Here is a 15,862-nt window from a genome sequence, read left to right as displayed (position 1 = left end):
GCACCCGGTTTAGCGGCCAGTTTATTACATTAGTGAGGTGCTCATTGACTCCAAGCAGAGGTATCCACATTGGCAGAAGTTTGTATATGGGGTGTTTATGGCTAGTCAAAATCTCAAGCAATATTTTCTAGGTCATCCCATCACTGTGGTTAGTTCTGCTCCTTTAGGGGATATTATTCAAAACAGAGAAGCCACAGGTCTGGTAACCAAGTGGGCTATTGCACTTGGACCCCATGGTTTGAAGTATATGCCTCGCACAACCATCAAGTCTCAAGCACTTGTGGACTTCATAAATGATTGGACAAAGCTGCACATGCCTGAGGAGAAGCAAGATAGCACATATTGGACTATTCACTTTAGTGGATCCACGTAGTTGGAAGGGGGCTGGCGTTATTTTGACTTCCCCACGAGGTTACAAATTTTGCAATGTTTTAAGGTTGATGTTCCCTTGCATTAACAATGCAGCTAGGTATGAAGCCTTACTCCATGGTCTTCGGATGGCTAAAGATATGAATCTAAGCCAGGTGAGGTGTTTTGGTGACTCAAACTTAGTGGCTCAGCAAGTTCAGGCACTTGGGATTCTAAGGACCCACTCATGACGGCTTATCTTTGAGAGGTGGATGATATTGCTGGTCACTTCAAGGGTTATCAAGTAGAGCATGTTGATCGGAGGAAAAATGAGGCGGCTGATGATTTAAGCCGGTTGGGATCCCAGTGTAAGTCGGTGCCACCCAATATTTTCCTTGATATTCTGCATAATCCTTCAGTTAAACTGTCTATAGAGGAAGATCTTGCTATTCCTGACCCTGAGGCACAGCTGGTGGCGTCTCTTCATGCTATTTCTGATTGGACAGCTCCATATTTGGTGTATATGACCCGGGGCGAGTTACCTGAAGATGAAACTTTGGCCAGGCAGATAACCCGGCGGTCTAAGTCAATGACTATTGTCAACGGAGAGTTGCATCGTCGCAGTGTTACGGGGGTGTTTCAACGTTGTGTCTTTCCTTAAGAAGGTCGTGAGATCCTACGAGAGATTCATGCAGGAGATTCTGGTCATCATGTCGGCTCTAAGTCTCTCGTGGCCAAGGCTTTTCGTCATGAATTTTATTAGCTGACGGCTCATGCTGATGCAGAGGATTTGGTTAGGAAATGTGATGGTTGTCAGAAATTCTCAAGACAAGCTCACGTGCCGGCTCAAGAATTGAGGATGGTTCCAATTGCTTGGCCGTTTGCCGTCTTGGGGCTTGATATGGTTGGGCCTTTTAAAAGGTCCAAGGATAAAAAGACCCACCTTTTGGTGGTGGTTGACAAATTCACAAAGTGGGTTGAAGTAGAGCCGGTTAGTAAGTGTGACGCAGCCACAACGGTTCAATTCATCAAAAAGGTGATCTTCTGTTTTGGTTTTCCCCACAACATTATAACAGGTAATGGCACCAATCTGTCCAAGGGTGCTATGAAAGAGTTTTGTCAACGACAGCATATTCGACTTGATGTGTCATTATTGGCTCACCCCCAGTCCAAGGGTCAAGCTGAGAGAGCCAATCAAGAAATTTTGGGAGGCATCAAGCCCCAGCTTATGGTCCCTTTGTAGAGCACGCGGGGTTGTTGGGTGGAGGAGTTACCCTTAGTGTTATGGAGCATCAATACCACCCCCAATAGATCTACCGGTTACATGCCTTTCTTCATGGTTTACAGAGCAGAGGCGGTTCTCCCTAATGACATCCGTCACGATTTGCCTCGTGTGGCGGCTTATGTTGAAGCTCATAATGAAAAAGCATGTCTGGATGCTATGGATCTGTTGGATGAGGAGCGTCACCTTATGGCGGATCGTTTGGCAATTTACCAGCAAGATCTGCACCGTTATCATAGCCGCCGGGTTAAAACCAGGACCTTTCAAGAAGGCAATTTGGTGCTCCGGCTTATCCAGGATCAAACAGATATGCACAAACTATCCTCGCCTTGGGAAGGACCCATTGTGGTCAGCAAAAATCTGAACAATGGGTCATACTACCTTATCGATGTTCGAGACCACAAGGACTCATGGATGTCGGAGGAGGAGACCCGCCGGCCGTGGAATATTGCTCATCTTCGGACTTATTACACCTGAGCCACTGGCCCTTGTGATGTACATATTATGACAATGTATATATTATGATGAATATAATAAAGTCAGCATCCCTGCTAAGTCAGGGCCTCTGTCATTTCATTTCTGATAATAATGAGTCTTTATTGTCACTTCATACGATCACTTGGGCGCTTCCTGCTCATTGAGCATAGCTATGACTACCCTCTTGATCCAGCTTGTACGCCATGATTACAAAATACTTGCAGGCTTCCTGCTCATTGAGCATAGCTATGACTACCCTCTTGATCCGGCTTGTACTCCATGATTACAAAATACTTGGGGGCTTCCTGATCATTGTGCATAGCTATGACTACCCTATTGATTCGGCTTGTACACCTGGAATGAAACATTAATTGGGGGCTCTTTGTTAATGGACAAGAGCTTTGTTGACCCTTATAATAGGCTTGGACGCCAGGTGTATTCACCAAAAAATCCCGGTTATCCTTCCTTTGTAAGCTTGCCACTCCGCCTAGGTAATCCTAGAATGACTTGTCGTACTCTTGTCAGTCAATCTTATAAAGACCCTGAACTTGTCAAAGTTCAAGCGGTGATTGGTCATGTGAGGCCCGACTTACAAGGTTTCAATGAAGGTTTAACTCAGTGGCTGTGCGGACCTTGAAAAACACTTGACTCTGAGGCTTGGCAGCCTATGAAAGCCTTGTTTTTTGATTTATATTTGATTTTGAATATTTTTGAGGTTCAATTCTTGTGACATGTTAATACATGGATGAAAACCGATGAGGGCCATGTTGCCTTATGGTTCATATATGAATCTATCCGGAGTCCATTAACCCGACCTGGCTTTGGACTTTGAGTCGCCAGCATATGATAGTCTTATGCTTAGAGTACTGGCTCTAAGTTTTGGGCTAATTACCCCTTACATCATATGGCAACTTAAGACGGCAATATGAATCAATTGAACAGAGTGTTTTGCTCTCAATCCTTGGGTTGTAACCCTTACTGCACAGGTAGTATAAGCCGGTAGTGCGAGCAAATATCACAGGTATGACATTCTGTTATGATTATCGGAGGTTGTGATTAAACCGGGCCTGGTTATGAAATATTATAGTCACTAGTGGTTTTTATATAGGGTATTGTGTCCCGCCCTGGGGTAAACCGCCAGGGCACTTGTGATCTGTTGTGTGCAGCTCAAATGATAAAACTGACTTGTATATTAATAATATCATGAGCATAAGTGGAAGATCTTCAAATGACGGATCAACGATATTATGCAAACAAAACATGCACGATGGCATGGCAGATCAGAGTTTAACTATCCTATTACATAGCTTTGCAAGCTCAAATGACTTAAGTGTTTTTACAAGCAATGCTTGTTGTTGAAAATTGAGAACCGTCCAGCTTATTAGTTCTCATGGTCTTGGCGGTTCGATGCTTCTGGATCATCCCGTGCCAGTTCTTCTTCTCCCTCCACCGTCTGGAAGTCAGGTGTGGGGACCCCGACTCATAAGTCGTGATCACCGAATGCACGTGTACAGTGATCCCAGAGATCAATGCTCACTGAACACACAGAAGCTGAATAACAAGAGTCTTACATCCATACATACCGTATTACACAAGTAGGACCATTATGGTCAAGTCTTGAGTATAACATCGCAGCGGAAATCTTCGTCGATAACTTGGACCCATGCCATCTGCCTTAACCCTACAGGCATTCTGACTGGGAAGCGTCCTAGCTTGCATGTTCGTCACCGAGGTACTCTTCTTCATATCATGTTCTTTCATGCCTGGCCAATAAAATAACCAGTGACAAGCCATTGAGTACTTTGAATGTACTCGCAAGCAACCCATAGTTTGGTTCAAGATACAACAATGGATGATATAGATAAATTTTTTTTGCGAAAAGCTAGTTTTTGAGTGCAATGATATGTTCAACAACTCGTAAGACATGCATCAGGAGAATTCAAGTAACCAAGAGGACAGGTTACAAATATCAACACAAAGGGAGTGGGCTCCAACCCAACTCATCCATGTCAAGTCCTTTGACTTGACCCAAGTAGTTCTTCCCACACACACTGGTTTGTAAACAAGTGGACGTAGCCCAAGAGCGGTTACCCAATTGTCCTTGACCGTGGACACGGCTATTTGAATAGTTTTACACTCTGCAGAGGTTGCACACTTTACCCACAAGATCCGGGGAACTTCCGTGTCATCCACGACCCGCGGTACCTCAAGTACCCGGGGTAAGCACCCGATCACTATCTTTCCCTAGACGACACTAACAAGGAGTCCACTCGTTGTTCCGTATCCTCACGATGTACATCATACGGGACTCACTCGAGATTGTAACATCCGAGAGGGGACACAACGGTGTATCCGGTGCCCTGTGAAAACAGTCATGGCCGCCCTACCTGGCACGACCCTGTCCCGAGAGAGAGCACCAACTCTCCCCCGTCACTAGTAATGCGGGCTCCAAGCTAGTATCGGCCTAGGTAATCAATAATGCCCTTTCCCATATAAGGGTAGAGTGGTTGCGCATGTAAGGTTGGAATAACGGTCGCAACTTAAACCAATCCATTTTTGAAAACAACACACACACTTGCCTCGGTACACCACTTCGTCATCAAGTGGCTACCCAACTCATCATCTCCCTCAGGCATAAGTGGCACCCGACAGGGTTTTTGAAAAGTCCTTTGAAAATACTTTGTCTCCATCACCATGCATATTCCCGTCCCTTTTTGCGTAGCACTACTTAGCATCCTATCTACTCCCACCGGCATAACCCTCATAGAAAGGTAGGGTCATGCATCATGCAAGTGTCAATGAGAAAAGAAACGGAGGCAAACCACCTCAAGTGGTCACCATTTTATCATGACTTCGATGCAAGCAATAAAAGTGCCATATGACATGCATAAAAGGGGTATCTTAGACATGGTCAAAGGGCCACTTGCCTGGTTCATCAGAGTCTTGAGATCTTCTGGTCCTTCTCCAAGTACTCCGTCTACTTCGGCAACTAACGTCGGAAACAATCACAATAAGCAACACAACAAGGCAAGAATAAATGTGCTCTAAAAATATGAAGTTGACTTTTATTGGATACCTCTGGTCATATGAGGAATGACCAAAGTGATTTCATTGGAAGTGGTCAAAGGATATTTCTAAACATTTCGATATGATGGAATCAAGGGGTTTATGGAATTGCAAGAAGTGTACAGAAACATATTTTTGAAAAATGAGCAAAGGCACCCATTTAACAAAACATGATTTTAGAAGCATCTAGGAGTTGGTTTCACTGGATTTGGAGTTCAAATGAATTTCCTATGAATTTGCAAAGTTGACAAATATGAAGAAATGGCTCATTATTTTATGTGGTGCAGAAAGTATTAATAAAAATGTTCATAAACTAAGTTATGAACTTAGAAACATCTTGGAATTTGAATCATGGAATTTGGATCAAATTTGAGCTCTTTGTGATTTTCTAAAGTACATCACATAAATAGGAAAAATAGGATTTGATAGATATTTGTGAAGGAAAAGCTTCTGTAAAAATGTGACAATAGCACCCTATGGTAGGGAATGATTTTAGAAACAACTAGAAATTTGAATCATCAAATTTGGAGTTAATTTGAATTGTTTATGGATTTTTGAAGTTGACTGGAAAAAGAATAAGGAAAAGGCTATACCACTTATTCTGCGCGCTGGGCGAGGGATAGCTGACGGGCCGGCCCAGTGGCTCAGCTGCGCGCGGGAAGGGCCATGTCGAAGGCGAACTCGGGGGAAATACGCCTTCCCCGAGCGAAGGCGTCAGCAGGCAGGGCCCGTGTCCACTTAACTCATGGGCCCGCCCCATTGTGCCGCTGACGCGCGGGGCCCACATGTCGGGTTCGTCCCCCACCTCCCGCTCGAACAGACGCGAGGTAGGGGAGGCAGGGCCGAATGCTTGCGGGCGTGGGCTCCGGCAGCACAGGCCACCTCCGGCTATGCCCGGCACACCGGCGGCTTCAGGCGAGCGTGACGCACCCGCCAAGGTGCGCCACGACTGCTAGGGCGGTCGGATGCGGCCAGTGCGTCACCCGCGGAGGATGGAGGCGGCGGCAAGATTGGGGCATGGCGCTGCAGCCGCGGAGAGGAAGAAATGGAGTGGGGGGGGATATGAATGATGGCGGAGGCGATGTTATGAGACGACGAGGTGGAGAGGAAGGGCTCGGGTTGGCACGAATTTAGGCGAAGTCCAGCGGCTCGGCTTCGGCCGTGGGGAGCGACGGAGGGATCAGAAAGAGGGTTGGATGGGTCAAGGGGCTTCTAGGAGGGAGAGGGGGCGAAGAGGATCCAGATGGAGGCCTGGGGCGGCTTTATATGGCGAAGGCCTCGGCTCACCGTGGGCTCATGCGCCGGCGAGCTCGTGCTCGTTGCTACGGGCCTCGGGATGGTGATGCGCCGTGTCTAAGGCGTTCGTAGGGGTGGACTACGCCCAGGGGGAGAAGAGAGGGAGCAGGGAACGCGGCAAAGCGGGTCCCCGCCGCGGCCAGCGACTGGCGCGCTCGGGCGGCGCTCTGTCCGCACGCGAGGAGAGCCGGAGAGGGAGAGAGAGGAGGGGGACGACAGCGTGCCGTGTACTGGACGTCGAGGCGACCTCGGGGGACACGAGGGGGAGGCCCTAGGTGGTCCGGTGGCTCGGGCAGAGAGCGGCTACAGTGCGGGTGTGCACTATAGCGCGCTCTGGAGCACGCCAATTGCATGCCAGGGCATGCCTTTGGCTTGTAGGGCGCGGCCACTTGTGTCTAGGTTGTTTAGGGAGGAGTAAACAAAGGGGAGAGGGCCTTGGATGCCCTGGACAGCCAGTAGGAGAGGAGAGAGGTTGAGAGAGAGAGGGAAATGGGCTGTCCAGAGAAAGAAAGTGAGGGTTTCACCCCCAAATAATTGATCTGAGATGCAGCCATTGCTACTGGAGGTAGAAGAGGTCTAGGAGGGGCTGTGGTAAAAAGTGGAGGCCATGGAGAAGAGTGGAAGAGGTCAAAACAGGGGTTTTAGTAAAATGGCAGAAGGTGTTTGATCCTTGTTTGGTTAAGCAAATGAACTCCATTTGGCAGGTGACTCCACAGGGTGAAATTGCACATATAATTAGGGCCTTACACCCATTTTGAGCTTATTTGGGCAAAGTTCACAATGTAACTTTTGTAAACCCTAGAAATTAGCAGAAATGGACTTGTGTAGATTTAGTTGAGAAAATCATTTCTCCTTGATGCACCACTTGGTGTAGTGGCCTCATTTTGTCATGTGCACATGCTCACAAAAGTTGGGGTCAAGGAGAAAAAGTTGGAAGTACAAACTTGTTCAAATTTGATTCTGGTAAGAGAGGGTTTTGGGGTACTTTGATCAAGATAACATTCTCTCCAACTTGTGCCATTAGGGCTAGATGCATTATTACACCATTTGAGCATGTGCACCAAGTTTTAGAGCATTTGGACATGTTTGACAGTGCAAAATTGTTCAAACTTGAAAAATGACAGAAGTGGTTTTGAGAGGGTTTCATGGGGTTATACTGTTCTCCATGACATGAGACTTGCCAAGAGCATCAAACATGTCATATGTGACATGCTAGAATTTTCTTGGAATTTTTGGGGAATATTTCCTTTGTAAATATTTCAAAAGCTTGAAATATCCAGCAAGGGTTTTTGAGGGATTTCACCAATATTTTGAACATGACCATGTGTTGAAACTCTTATATATGGGGAATATATGCCCCCTGAGTTTCCCTGATTCTTCTCAAATATTTTTGAAGCAATAAAATAATTTTTCCCTATTAAAGACCATTTCTGGCCTTAAGAAAAATGCTTTTAAATAAAATAGGAAAATAACTTTTAAAATTATATTTTTGTGGTTTTTGGGTATCCTATATCTAATAGGAGTCAAATATATTTTTGGAAAGATTTTTACTGCCCTGAATTAAGTACTTGCAGTACAAATCTTAATTCGGGGGTTTTTGGAAAACTAATTTTTGAAAATACTTTTTGGACAAATTATTCTTGTAAGAAAATACTATATTACTCTATACACATGGCATGATCATTGGTTCAAGAGTTTGGAGCAAGGAGATGAAGTATAGGAGTTGGAGGATTTATTTGATTTTTAGAGCACTTGCAAACAACAGACAAGATCCAAACAAGGCAAGGTACAAAACACTCAAAAGTTTTTGTCAAACCACATTTTATCATGATTTATTAGCTTAAGTGTTGTGGCATGAAAATCAGGGTGTGACAGACCTACCCCCCTTACAAGAATCTCGTCCCCGAGATTCCCAGACTAGGCGCGGAAAGGAATACGGAAACTTGGATTTGGGGTAGTCTTCACGTCCTCATACTGCTTCTGCTTCCGTTTGGTGCTCCATTGAACCTTGAAGTACTCGATGGCATGGCTTTGTGTTTGTCGTCCTGCTTGATCCAGATTGCAATTGGGGTCTCTCGCGTAGGTCATATTAGGCTGGAGGTCGATGGCTCGGTGATCGATGTCCTTGTAGAGGTCGGGCTAGTTAGGAAGTTGGAAACGTTTCCAGTGTTGTGTCATGTGGAAATATTATGCACAATGGGTAACTCAAGTGGTAACTCTAGCTGGTAGCCGTCTACTTTTCGTCCCACAGTGGTCTCGAAGAGGGCCGATGAATCTTGGTGTGGGTTTACTTTTCATGGAAATGCTTGGTTCCTTTGAGAGAAGTGGCTTGTAGATACACCTGGTCTTCAACGCGGACGTTTATTTCTTGGTGATGGTGGTTGGTATAGTTCTTCCTCCTTGGCATGGCGGTCTTCAAATGTTTCTTCAACATCTCAGTGATTCTTCTTCCGTCTTCGGGTAGACAAGTATGTTACCAAAATAAGGATGACATCTATCTTGTCTAAGCACTCCATGAAAACTTTGTTCACAGGGTACATAAAGTAGGCTGGGGGTATTGGTGGTGGTCACGGTTGAGTATGGTCCGAGGTGTTCTCGATTTAGAGTCAAGACCTATGGTAATGACCCGACCATGTTGTGGCTTAGTAGGGCTTAAGGGTTTCAAGGATTCTAGTGTGCGAGTGAACATTTTATTATCTTATCCTTAAGCACGGGTTCTGAGATGCCAATAGTCTATCTAGTCCTTCCAACAAATAACCTTATACCATCGAAAGCATCATCTCGTATAGGCCAAATCCAATCATCACTCATGATTTACCAAAGTCTCAGATAATTCCTCAGGGTCACTGATACAAACTCATGAAGTCATTTGTCCTCTATTCCTATATCCTCAAATTGGTCTTCCTTATGGCATCGTCAGTTCTTGTGCTATATTAGGGTGACAATGTGCTTGCTCACTATGTCCTCTAGTTCCATAATGATCCCAGTGCTGTGCAAGGTTTACAAAGGCTTAACTGGTTCTCTTGCAATTATGTGGGTTAAGCACATGGTTAAGGACTCGAGCTGGGGTATCTTGTGAAGTCCCGAAGGGTCTAGGAACGGGTTTCTAGTCTGGAGGGTTAAATATAACTCTACGGGGTTTCACTTGGTCGAGGAGATGGTAGCAAAAGTCTTCATTGCCAGTTGGTTGCCGGGGTAGAATCCTTGGTGCATCTTGTCTTGCTGATCTTCAGTTGATGAAAGAGATGCGGGGAAAAAGTAGCATAGAGGAGGGGAATGCCTAAAGGGGGTTCTATAGTGCAAGTGCAACCAAACGGGTGCCAAAAGGGCCAAACAAAGGAAAACAAGGAAGGTGATATAGTTGCGTACTTGTTGCCTAGGGCAAAAGTGCAACCTATATCAAAACACAAATAAATAAAAACAAGCAACACACAATCATGGTTCTATTCGAACCATCATACGGACTCGACTGCGCATAGGGGGTACATGACTCATCCTACCCTAGGGGTTCTCGGACTCAGTAATCGTGCCTTGAGCCTCGTGTAGTCTTCTGAGTTTTCGTCAGGTGTTGCTACGTCTCTTATAGTTGTTCGATGAAACGATCCAGGTTGAGCCTGAAGATTCTTCAACAACTTCTTGCCTGTTGAAGTGATGGGGTGAAGGTGGCTCCTCGTAGCAGGCATTAACTCGGTCTTCTGTTGTTTTCTTAATCATGACAATCCCTTTCTGTCTTCTAAGGAGTCGATGGTACCAGGTAGGTAATCCTTTATGCAATGACATTAACAAGGCATAGTAGAGATCCAACATGTCGGTTACGTTGATGACAACATCGACACCAAGAGCGGGGGATGAATAGAACCGTTTTCCTGCTCACTATAGTGAGGCGGACCAAATGGCGAGGTTCTCATCCACCGGTGGTTGCCGATACAACAACGGTAGTGACAGGGTTACTCTATTAGCGATGTATATCATGATCTTGCATATCCTATGCCATGATCATCATAGGCTAATGTTGCATCATCCTGGGCAAATTAAAAGGTGTCACCGTCCACTGGGTCTTCATGTCCTCATTTTTCAAAGGCGTATCTTCTGTTGGCATCGTCTTGCTGTGGTGTTGCCAATCTTGTGTTCAGAAGAGGTGGGTGAGTGTTTGGCAAGATGTAATCCTTCTAGGCTACCCACGAGGATTACAAGGAATCCCGTGGTTAGGGGCTTGAGGGTGCTAGCGACCGTTTGCAATAGTTTTGAAGGGAAGAGATTGATAGGGAAAGTATACCTTAGTTTTCTAAAAACTGAGAAGGGAAGAGAAGTATAGATAGTTTTGAAAACTAGTAATAGTTTTGGAAATAGTTTTACCCTAACTAACGACCATGCTAACTAAGGCTCCCTACAGTCAGGATGGCTCTAATACCAGCTCTGTGGGGACCCCGACTCATAAGTCGTGATCACCGAATGCACGTGTACAGTGATCCCAGAGATCAATGCTCACTGAACACACAGAAGCTGAATAACAAGAGTCTTAACTCCATACATACCGTATTACACAAGTAGGACCATTATGGTCAAGTCTTGAGTATAACATCGCAGCGGAAATCTTCGTCGATAACTTGGACCCATGCCATCTGCCTTAACCCTACAGGCATTCTGACTGGGAAGCGTCCTAGCTCGCATGTTCGTCACCGAGGTACTCTTCTTCATATCATGTTCTTTCATGCCTGGCCAATAAAATAACCAGTGACAAGCCATTGAGTACTTTGAATGTACTCGCAAGCAACCCATAGTTTGGTTCAAGATACAACAATGGATGATATAGATAAATTTTTTTTGCGAAAAGCTAGTTTTTGAGTGCAATGATATGTTCAACAACTCGTAAGACATGCATCAGGAGAATTCAAGTAACCAAGAGGACAGGTTACAAATATCAACACAAAGGGAGTGGGCTCCGACCCAACTCATCCATGTCAAGTCCTTTGACTTGACCCAAGTAGTTCTTCCCACACACACTGGTTTGTAAACAAGTGGACGTAGCCCAAGAGCGGTTACCAAATTGTCCTTGACCGTGGACACGGCTATTCGAATAGTTTTACACTCTACAGAGGTTGCACACTTTACCCACAAGATCCCGGGAACTTCCATGTCATCCACGACCCGCGGTACCTCAAGTACCCGGGGTAAGCACCCGATCACTATCTTTCCCTAGACGACACTAACAAGGAGTCCACTCGTTGTTCCGTATCCTCACAATGTACATCATATGGGACTCACTCGAGATCGTAACATCCGAGAGGGGACACAACGGTGTATCCGGTGCCCTATGAAAACAGTCATGGCCGCCCTACCTAGCACGACCCCGTCCCGAGAGAGAGCACCAACTCTCCCCCGTCACTAGTAATGCGGGCTCCAAGCTAGTATCGGCCTAGGTAATCAATAATGCCCTTTCCCATATAAGGGTAGAGTGGTTGCGCATGTAAGGTTGGAATAACGGTCGCAACTTAAACCAATCCATTTTTGAAAACAACACACACACTTTCCTCGGTACACCACTTCGTCATCAAGTGGCTACCCAACTCATCATCTCCCTCAGGCATAAGTGGCACCCGACAGGGTTTTCGAAAAGTCCTTTGAAAATACTTTGTCTCCATCACCATGCATATTCCCGTCCCTTTTTGCGTAGCACTATTAGCATCCTATCTACTCCCACCGGCATAACCCTCATAGAAAGGTAGGGTCATGCATCATGCAAGTGTCAATGAGAAAAGCAACGGAGGCAAACCACCTCAAGTGGTCACCATTTTATCATGACTTCGATGCAAGCAATAAAAGTGCCATATGACATGCATAAAGGGGTTTCTTAGACATGGTCAAAGGGCTGCTTGCCTGGTTCATCAGAGTCTTGAGATCTTCTGGTCCTTCTCAAAGTACTCCGTCTACTTCGGCAATTAATGTCGGAAAGAATCACAATAAGCAACACAACAAGGCAAGAATAAATGTGCTCTAAAAATATGAAGTTGACTTTTATTGGATACCTCTGGTCATATGAGGAATGACCAAAGTGATTTCATTGGAAGTGGATCAATGGATATTTCTAAACATTTTGATATGATGGAATTAAGGGGTTTATGGAATTGCAAGAAGTGTACAGAGACATATTTTTGAAAAATGAGCAAAGGCACCCATTTAACAAAACATGATGTTAGAAGCATCTAGGAGTTGGTTTCACTGGATTTGGAGTTCAAATTAATTTCCTATGAATTTGCAAAGTTGACAAATATGAAGAAATGGCTCATTATTTTATGTGGTGCAGAAAGTATTAATAAAAATGTTCATAAACTAAGTTATGAACTTAGAAACATCTAGGAATTTGGATCAAATTTGAGCTCTCTGTGATTTTCTAAAGTACATCACAGAAATAGGAAAAATAGGATTTGATAGGTATTTGTGAAGGAAAAGCTTCTGTAAAAATGTGACAATAGCACCCTATTGTAGGGAATGATTTTAGAAACTAGAAATTTGAATCATCAAATTTGGAGTTAATTTGAATTGTTTATGGATTTTTGAAGTTGACTAGAAAAAGAATAAGGAAAAGGCTATACCACTTATTCTGCGCGCTGGGCGAGGGATAGCTGACGGCCCGGCCTAGTGGCTCAGCTGCGCACGGGAAGGGCCACGTCGAAGGCGTACTCGGGGGAAATACGCCTTCCCCGAGCGAAGGCGTCAGCAGGCAGAGCCCGTCTCCACTTAACTCATGGGCCCGCCCCACTGTGCCACTGACGCGCGGGGCCCACATGTCGGGTTCGTCCCCCACCTCCCGCTCGAACAGACGCGAGGCAGGGGAGGCAGGGCCGAATGCTTGCGGGTGTGGGCTCCGGCAGCACAGGCCACCTCCGGCGATGCCCGGCACACCGGCGGCTTCAGAAAAGCGTGACGCACCCGCCAAGGTGCTCCACGACTGCTAGGGCGGTCGGATGCGGCCGGTGTATCACCCGCGGCGGATGGAGGCGGCAGCAAGATTGGGGCATGGCGCTGCAGCCGCGGAGAGGAAGAAATGGAGCGGGGGGGGGTATGAATGATGGCGGAGGCGATGTTATGAGACGACGAGGTGGAGAGGAGGGGCTCGGTTTGGCACGAATTTAAGCGAAGTCCGGCGGCTCGGCTTCGGCCGTGGGGAGCGACGGAGGGATCGGAAAGAGGGTTGGATGGGTCAAGGGGCTTCTAGGAGGGAGAGGGGGCGAAGAGGATCCAGATGGAGGCCTGGGGCGGCTTTATATGGCGAAGGCCTCGGCTCATCGTGGGCTCATGCGCCGGCGAGCTCGTGCTCGTCGCTACGGGCCTCGGGATGGTGATGCGCCATGTCTAAGGCGTTCGTGGGGGTGGACTACGCCCAGGGGGAGAAGAGAGGGAGCGGGGAACGCGGCAAAGTGGGTCCCCGCCGCGGCCAGCGACTGGCGCGCTCGGGCGGCGCTCTGTCCGCACGCGAGGAGAGCCGGAGAGGGAGAGAGAGGAGGGGGACGACAGCGTGTCATGTACTGGACGTCGAGGCGACCTCGGGGGACACGAGGGGGAGGCCCTAGGTGGTCCGGTGGCTCGGGCAGAGAGCGGCTACAGTGCGGGTGTGCACTGTAGCGCACTCTGGAGCACGCCAGTTGCATGCCAGGGCATGCCTTTGGCTTGTAGGGCGCGGCCACCTATGTCTAGGTTGTTTAGGGAGGAGTAGACAAAGGGGAGAGGGCCTTGGATGCCCTGGACAGCCAGTAGGAGAGGAGAGAGGTTGAGAGAGAGAGGGAAATGGGCTGTCCAGAGAGAGAAAGTGAGGGTTTCACCCCCAAATAATTGATCTGAGATGCAACCATTGCTACTGGAGGTAGAAGAGGTGTAGGAGGGGCTGTGGTAAAAAGTGGAGGGCATGGAGAAGAGTGGAAGAGGTCAAAACAGGGGTTTTAGTAAAATGGTAGAAGGTGTTTGATGCTTGTTTGGTTAAGCAAATGAACTCCATTTGGCAGGAGACTCCACAGGGTGAAATTACACATATAATTAGGGCCTTAGACCCATTTTGAGCTTATTTGGGCAAAGTTCACAATGTAACTTTTGTAAACCCTAGAAATTAGCAGAAATGGACTTGTGTAGATTTAGTTGAGAAATCATTTCTCCTTGATGCACCACTTGGTGTAGTGGCCTCATTTGGTCATGTGCACATGCTCACAAAAGTTGGGGTCAAGGAGAAAAAGTTGGAAGTACAAACTTGTTCAAATTTGATTCTGGTCAGAGAGGGTTTTGGGGTACTTTGATCAAGATAACATTCTCTCCAACTTGTGCCATTAGGTCTAGATGCATTATTACACCATTTGAGCATGTGCACCAAGTTTTAGAGCATTTGGACACGTTTGACAGTGCAAAGTTGTTCAAACTTGAAAAAGGACAGAAGTGGTTTTGAGAGGGTTTCATGGGGTTATACTGTTCTCCATGACATGAGACTTGTCAAGAGCATCAAACATGTCATATGTGACATGCTAGAATTTTCTTGGAATTTTTGGGGAATATTTCCTTTGTAAATATTTCAAAAGCTTGAAATATCCAGAAAGGGTTTTTGAGGGATTTCACCACTATTTTGAACATGACCATGTGTTGAAACTCTTATATATGGGAAATATATGCCCCTTGAGTTTCCCTGATTTTTCTCAAATATTTTTGAAACAATAAAATATTTTTTCCCTATTAAAGACCATTTCTGGCCTTAAGAAAAAAGCTTTTAAATAAAATATGAAAATAACTTTTAAAATTATATTTTTGTGGTTTTTGGGTATCCTATATCTAATAGAAGTCAAATATATTTTTGGAAAGATTTTTACTGCCCTGAATTAAGTACTTGCAGTACAAATCTTAATTCGGGGGGTTTTGGAAAACTAATTTTTGAAAATACTTTTTGGACAAATTATTCTTGTCAGAAAATACTATATTGCTCTATACACATGGCATGATCATTGGTTCAAGAGTTTGGAGCAAGGAGATGAAGTATAGGAGTTGGAGGATTTATTTGATTTTTAGAGCACTTGCAAACAACAGACAAGATCCAAAAAAGGCAAGGTACAAAACACTCAAAAGTTTTTGTCAAAACACATTTTATCATGATTTATTAGCTTAAGTGTTGTGGCATGAAAATCAGGGTATGACATCAGGCGATGACCAATTGATGCCAGTCAAGGCTTGAAATTCAGCTTCATCATCAACAAGCTCAGACGGGTCAATTTCAGGGGAAAAGTGTGCTTACGGATTGGAGGGATAAGATCTACAATCATGTAAGCCGGAGTGGGCATTTTCTGGTTCTCTGCGGTATAAGCCGCCTGGTATTTGGTCAGATCTGTTTCTTCAACAAGCGGGCTCACCAAGGGACGCATT

The sequence above is a fragment of the Triticum aestivum genome, chromosome 6A, assembly GCF_018294505.1.
Source record: "Triticum aestivum cultivar Chinese Spring chromosome 6A, IWGSC CS RefSeq v2.1, whole genome shotgun sequence".
Lineage (NCBI taxonomy): Eukaryota > Viridiplantae > Streptophyta > Magnoliopsida > Poales > Poaceae > Triticum > Triticum aestivum.
The sequence above is the reverse complement of the archived record's forward strand: the minus strand, read 5'-3'. Positions refer to the sequence as shown.